Source organism: Bubalus bubalis, chromosome 5, assembly GCF_019923935.1.
Source record: "Bubalus bubalis isolate 160015118507 breed Murrah chromosome 5, NDDB_SH_1, whole genome shotgun sequence".
Lineage (NCBI taxonomy): Eukaryota > Metazoa > Chordata > Mammalia > Artiodactyla > Bovidae > Bubalus > Bubalus bubalis.
Genome location: NC_059161.1, coordinates 41,935,949 through 41,943,583, shown reverse-complemented (window position 1 = coordinate 41,943,583; position 7,635 = coordinate 41,935,949).

Genomic DNA, 7,635 nt, shown 5'->3' with positions numbered 1-7,635 from the left:
CAGCCCTGCGTGGGGGGAGAACGAGGTGGCCACGTGAGGCTGGGTGGGGCCATGCACAGGCGGGGGGTGGGTGTTTTCACACTGCCAGCAAGATTCTTAAAAAATGACCTTCCAGAAGTCTGTTTTGAATTTCTTTTAAAAAAGAATGCCCCACTTTCCGGAGCCCACACCCCCAACACAGTCCCTGTATCCCCGGCCTGTTTTCTCACACACCCTCACACGTGCCCACCTCATCCAGCAGCACTACTTGTGTGTCCGTTTCAACAAGGATTTACTTCTAGTTCATATTTCCACGTACTCTGCAAACTTTCTCGAGAACCCGCTGTGTGTCAGGCCCTGTCCTAGAAAATGAGGATACAGCCATAGCTAAGACAAGCCCCTCTGTCTCTGTCGCAGTGACAGAGATGAAAGCAGCTGGGCAGGGTACAAGGGCAGAATGCCACCAGGTTTCGGGGAGCAGCCATCGTCTAGAAGCAGTTGGAAGCAGAATTCTTCCCCTGTCCCTCACTATGAAACAAGAGCAGATGCGTCTCTGGAAGGACTTTCTGACTTCAGACTTGCATCTCAGGCACCAAAGTCAATGATCGCCTTTAGACTAGTTCTCTTACTATGAGTGTGCACTCATGTGTGTGCAAATGCCATCAGTCTCGCTGATGACATCTGTGGACCCCTTCCCAGGAAGATGTTTTTAAATGTATATAGGATTGTAAAGAAAACATATGATATTGAAATACTACTACTGAAAGATTTTTAAAATTGAAATATTCATGTCCTTTTCATTAACATATTTAAAATAAGATCTGGGGGGCGGTGTCTAATTTCAAAGTAGTTTTGAGTGAAAATGCTATTGTATGCTATCTGCAACAACTGTAATTTGAAATATAAAATGTCTATGATCTCTATTGGTGGTGATAAAGTCACAGATACTGCTGATACAATTTTGGATTTATGGAAGGAAATGTTAAAGTCCAATTTTAGTTTAAAAGTGGTAAAAAAATAAAGATATAATTTTTTTTCCATTTAATTTCACAGGCTTCCTGGACCCTCAGTTAATAATCCTTGCTTTATATTAATAAACCTAAAGAGAAAAATCCCCCCCCCAATACAACAAAATCCATCAAGTATACAAATCAGAACATGTGTAACAGCCTCATCAGTAACTTTTAAAATAATGTTTGCATTGAAGCCATTGATGTTGTTTGATACTGATAACATCTCCAGTATTAGTGAAATAAATATTTCAGATGTGCCCTGGGGCAGACTCACCTCAAGACTGAAAAAATACAGTTTGCTCTAAAGAGTCTATTCTTATTTGATTGGTTCTAAAGTTAGCCTTGAACTTGAGATTCTTACAAGTTAGGGGTCTGTTTACTGCTGACTAAAGGCTACTATTCTCAGTTCCTGAATCAGATAATAAACATTACCAAAATGATTTTTTAATACCTTATAGTCAGCAAGAATCGATTCAAATCTGTTTGGCTTTACTCTTATGTATGCTTTCTTTCTGTTGGAAGGACTAAGATCATTCTTGGGCTGCCAGCTTCATGGAAGAAAAAGAGTTATGGATAAAGAGAAATGTAAATAATTTTACTGCCTTCAGTCTGCTCAGTATCACTGCTTGTAAATGAAGAACACAGGACTGTTGTTGATGTTCAGTCGCTAAGTCGTATCCAACTCTTTGTGACCCCATGGACCGCAGCACACCAGCCTTCCCTGTCTTTCAAATGTAGGACTAGAAATCAGGTTTTCTGAACATCCCTTATATTGATTTCCTTTTTGCAATACAGCTCTGCCTTGGATAATCCAGAAACACACAATCTGTATTTCTCAGGGCTTTACCAGTCGGTTCCCACTGCCCTTTAGTGAATTTTTGTATTTTTTTACCCACACTTCATCTCTCTTTTGCTTTATCTCCCCTAAGCTTCAGGCCAGTCACTGTTATGCTGTGTGGGTGCCAGTCAGGGGTGAAGAGTTTAACAATCCCTGGCATTTTCACTTGGATCAACCCAGTTTTTGAGTGCCAGGCGAAAGCAATCATTCTCAATGTTCTTCATGGTTCCTAGCAAAAGTCACTGTGCTTAGGGAAAGAAATGTGACTGTTGGGTTGTTGACCTTTTTTTATATCACTGTGGTTCACTGTTCTGTCTTCCCCTGGAGCCTGATGTGATAAGGACTGACCAGGCCCCCACATCCTGCCTCCCCTGACCTGCTACCACCACCTCCACTGGAGCTCTGCTCGCTGCTTGCTCCCAGCATCTCCCTCTCAAAGCCTTCAGGGAACACTAGAGTCACAAGGGTACTTCCAGATGAGAAATTAAGGCCCAGAGAAGGAGAGGAACTTGCTCAAGGTCACACAGCCAATGAGTGGCAGAACCAGAAAGAAAACTGAGGTCTCCAGATTCCAAGGTTTTCCATCTTCTCACATAAGCCAAGTCCACCCAAGAGCACACTAATTGCCCAGAATACATGAAAGACTCCAAACACTTCTTCCAGGAATCACTGCTCTAGGAAGAAAATAAGCTACCTTGCTATGTGTGCTAAGTCACTTCAGTCATGTCTGATACTGTGACCCCAGGAACTGTAGCCTGCCAGACTCCTCTATTCATGGAGTTTTCCAGAATACTGGAGTGGGTTGCCATTTCCTCCTCCAGGAGATCTTCCCAACCCAGGGGTTAAACCCGTGTCTCCTATTTCTCCTGCATTGCAGGCAGATTCTTTACCGGTTGAGCCATAGAGGAATTAGCTTCCTATAATCCCATTAAACAAAGGCCTTCAGTGAAGGCCTCATGCACACCCTTGAGTTTTCACAGCTGATTTTAGAAAACTACATCCTTTCATGAAATCTTTTCCTAATAGCAGAGAAAAGGACTCACTAGAAGACACAGGAAACTTGCCAGCCCCCTGAACAGCAGCAAACATCTGGTTGGCTGCCTCCTTCTGCCCTTTTCACCGTTCTGCCTTTCACTACCCACTGCGGCCAGGACCTTGACTCCCCGAGTCCCCACCTCCGGGAACTCTGGACGTGCAAACCCCTTTCTCTCTGAGGAAACCCAGTCCACTCCAGATTCGCCGTTAAACTGTGTGCCCCAGCTCCTAGAACCTGCAGCCAGAGTGTCTCCAGCTCAGATGCTTGTAGCCAGGAAGGCGTGTGTCCGGCAGCCAACCACAGAGCTAAGCTTGTGGCTGGAGCAGGCACGGAAGGTGCTGGCCTGGGGCCTCTCATGCAAGATGAGGCCAGCAGCGGGCACTAGGGAGCAGCATTCTTAAGGCATATCCATTAATGCAATTGGATTCAAGGTTGTGTTTATTTCTGTCCTTGTAGCCTGGAGTCTGGGCTTCTTTGGTGGTTCAGATGGTAAAGAATCTGCCTGCAATGCAGGAGACCTGGGTTCTGTCCCTGGGTTGGGAAGATCCGCTGGAGGAGGGCATAGCAACCCACTTCAGTGTTCTTGCCTGGAGAATCCCATGGACAGAGAAGCCTGGTGAGCTATAGTCCGTGGGGTCGCAAAGAGTGGACAGGACTGAGTGACTAAGCACAACCTGGGTTAAGCTGACTGCCTACTGGTTTTCTTCTGCAGTTCTTCCAGGAAAAACTGGAACCTTCATGAGGGTAGGGCTGGGACTGCTTGGCTTACCATTTTGTCCCCAGGGTCTGGCAAATTGTTGTTGTTCAGTTGGTAAGTTCTGTCAGACTCTTTGTGACTCCATGGACTGAAGCACGCCAGGCTTCCCTGTCCTTCACTATCTCACAGAGTTTGCCCAGATTCATGTCCTGGAGTTTGTGATTCTATCTAACTATCTCATCCTCTGTTGTCCCCTTCTCCTCTTGCCCTCAATCTTTCCTAGCATCAGGGTCTTTTCCAATGAGTCAGCACTTCAAATCAGGTAAAGTATTGGAGCTTCATCTTCGGCATCAGTCCTTTCAGTGAATATTCAGGACTGATTCCCTTTAGGATTGACTGGTTTGATCTTGCAGTCCAAGGGACTCTCAAGAGTCTTCTCTAGCACCAAAGTGTGAAAGCATCAATTCTTTGGAGCTCAGCTTTCTTTACAGTCCAACTTTTACATCCGTACATGACTACTGGAAAAACCATAGCTTTGACTAGATGGACCTTTGTTGGCAAAGTGACATCTCTGATTTTAATACATTGTCTAGGTTTGTCATAGCTTTTCTTCCAAGGAGCAAGAATCTTTTAATTTCATGGCTGCAGTCATCATCCACAGTGATTTTGGAGCCCAAGAAAATAAAATCTGTCACTGCTTCCACTTTTTCCCCATCTGTTCACCGTGAAGTGATGGGACCAGATGCCAAGATCTTTGTTTTTTGAATGTTGAGTTTTAAGCCACCTTTTTCACTCTCTTCTTTCACACTCATCAAGAGGCTCTTCAGTTCTTCTTCACTTTCTGCCATAAGAGTAGCATCAAGTGCTCAATAAAATTTCAATGGATTTGTGGATGGGTATATCATTCAAGCCGAAATAGAAAGCAAGAGAGCCCTCAGAGCAAACCCACAGGTGGTGCCATCTTCTGGGCTGCTCAGGACCCTCTGGGCACAACCCTGGAGTCTGAGTGCAGGGCTCTCCCAGCTGGAGAAGAAGTGTTTGCTGGGGGCACACTCCTCTCCCCTAAACAGACACACATAGCCTTAATTGGGATTATTTTTTGTATGCCTTTATTTCACTACAGTTAAGGAGGCTCACTACAAAACACAGTGAACTAAAACTGTAACTTACTAGCATGAGGAGGCCAGGGAAGGGACTAATGAGAAGCAGTCTTGACTGGCCAGCTCAAGGCATCTTTCTCCACCCAACACTTTTCATCTGTTTCCCCGGGGGTTCATCATTCAAATGACTCATTATTAAGCACCTATTATGTATTAAAGGCTGTGTCGCACACAGAACTGTATAAGAAACAGCCCTCACCCTCAAGGATCTCTTAGTCTGTAACACTGTTTGGCTAGTGGAGTAACCTAAGTGCTGGAGAAGCCTAGGGGCCGCTCATGTCCCTTGTGAACGGAAGGGCTTCACAGGGGAGATGCATTTGTAATGGGACTTAATGAGATAACATGTAAACAATGGCTCAGGCACTCTGGTTGTGGCTTGGTTACAGGTCAGCCTTGAGTTCTTCACGTGTACATTGTGTCTAATGACGAGGCAGGCAGAATCACGTTCAGATTAAGCATGTCTATTTTCTTTGGCACTGCCTCCCACCATCATTTGGCCCAAAGTACAAAAGAAGGGGAGGTCTTAAGCCAGTTGAACCTTGCACATTCTCTTTCATCCAGTGCTTGTCCAGGGGAGTCTAGTGCTGTCCAGGTGGGCTGGTCCTGCGCAATGGGGATGCTCTTCCTATTGGGAGAGAGACTTTCAAAGGCAGGACCCAGTATCTGCAGCCACAAAGTATAGCCCAGGAGCTTGTCCCTCCCTGCGGAGGAAGGCTTTTATGAGGGCTGAATATGTGCGGGGACAGCCCTATTGGCAGTTCTGAGAGCTCCAAATGTCATGCTAGCATCTAATACTGTCAAATCACAGTGAAGTGATTGCAATAACACTGTTGGCAATTTTCAGCCTACAGATTCTAAACCACTAGTGCCATGAACATCCCATAAAGCCTTATCCTATGGCCTGTTATGCTGATTTTCTTCCAGCAATTAATGGGTAGGATTTCTACAGGGTATTGGGTATTGAAGTGGGGGTAGAATATGGATATAAGAAAGCAAGTACAGAAAGAAAAAAATGAGACCCTTTCAAAAGACCAAACAATAGCCCAGTTTGAAAAAAGCATCAGGCTTGTGTCACAAAGGCCATGGTAGATCAGGGTGGGAGAACTAGGCTTGGGAGGACAGTGATTTCTCACCAGTCAGAAGCTGGGATACACCATTCGTGTATGCCTGACTTTACAAAACTGTTAGCCTTGTCTAAATTGATTATGTATCACATATTTACATTTAAAATTACTAAAATTAGTTCTCTTTCAAGAGTTTCTTGAGATTCCTTAAGAAAACTGGACTTCTAAAAGGATTTAGGGTCCCTGCCAGCAGACTCTCGTTGATTTGAATACATCCAGCGTTGTAGGTACTTTTGAACAGTCTATGTTTTACCCTATGCTTTTTCATCTTTCCCTTAAAACCCAGTCAATTGTTTGTGTCTCCTGATACAAGGAGATATCATGAACATATTTAACCATGTTCTGCTATTAAAATCTCCCGCTCCCTATTTGCTTCCTGCATTTGGAGAAGGTTGCTGTTGCTTTCATGTTTATGTCCTTCTCTTGCCTTACATTCCTGAGCATGCCTCCCCACTGTGACACTGTCTGTTTTTGTTTTGTTTTTTAAATAAGGATCCACTTTGGGATCTGATCAGATCATGTTTTTTATGTTTTTCTCATTTTCCTTTAAGTTTCCATGGAAGTCCCTTCCTAAGGAACAGGTACTTAATTATCAATTTGGAAATGTCTTTTCCTGAGCTGTTTTCCTTATTCACCAACCTTTGGTTCTCATCATTTTTTCCTGAAATTAAAAACAAGGGAAAAGTTTATTTTCCATTATTATTTGCTCTCCTGGAATTTTTACATGGACAAGTGCCATAAGGCAGTCGTGTTTGGTTTCTTAGCTCCTCCCTGATGGGCTTACCTTATGGGCCCTCATGCTTCCTGAAGGTCAGCTTCTGTCAGGACGAGCATCAGACACTAAAAAACAAGAGCAGACACAGCCCAAGCACTTCCCTGGAGCAGACACTCCTTGTTCAATTCTTTATCATTCAGCCAAAGACATATATCTGAATAAGGGCCGAAGAGTTCATGGAACACTTTCACATCCTCATCTTATCTAACTTCTTACAATAACCCTGAAGTAAGTTGGGCAAAAGCCATTATTCCTCTTTTACAAATGAAGAAACTGCATTCAGAGTTAAACTGTGCATTAGCTGATTCATTCAAGATCATAGAGCTGGCAGATGAGACTAGGACCTGGATATCAGCCTTCCTACTCCATCCAATTTTTTAAATTTAATGGTGTTGCAGGGAAGCCCTCAAGAATGAACTTAACAAATGTGCTTCAGATATTTCCCCTCCACCCATTTTATCAACTGGCAACTTGAAGACTGCTGCTGCTGCTGCTGCTAAGTCGCTTCAGTCGTGTCCGACTCTGTGCTACCCCATAGACGGCAGCCCACCAGGCTCCCCCGTCCCTGGGATTCTCCAGGCAAGAACACCGGAGTGGGTTGCCATTTCCTTCTCCAATGCATGAAAGTGAAAAGTGAAAGTGAAGCCGCTCAGTCGTGTCTGACCCTCAGCGACCCCATGGACTGCAGCCCACCAGGCTGCTCCATCCATGGGATTTTCCAGGCAAGAGTACTGGAGTGGGGTGCCATTGCCTAACTTGAAGACTAGATTTGCCCAAACGTATATGGGGATGGCTGCTCTGGGCTCGCTCTGTAGAGTGAGATTATGTGTCCTACACCATGTGGGCTGAAGCAGAAACATGAGCAGTTGTTCTGTGGCCTGTGATGTTCCTGGGGAGTCCTGGACTAACCCTGAGGGCAATCCAAGTTTCCTCCTGAGACTGTGTGAAAGCTGCAGATGTAACTCATCCTTTGGTTGAGCACAGAAATTCTCCTATTTCAGTTTCAAGGTGCA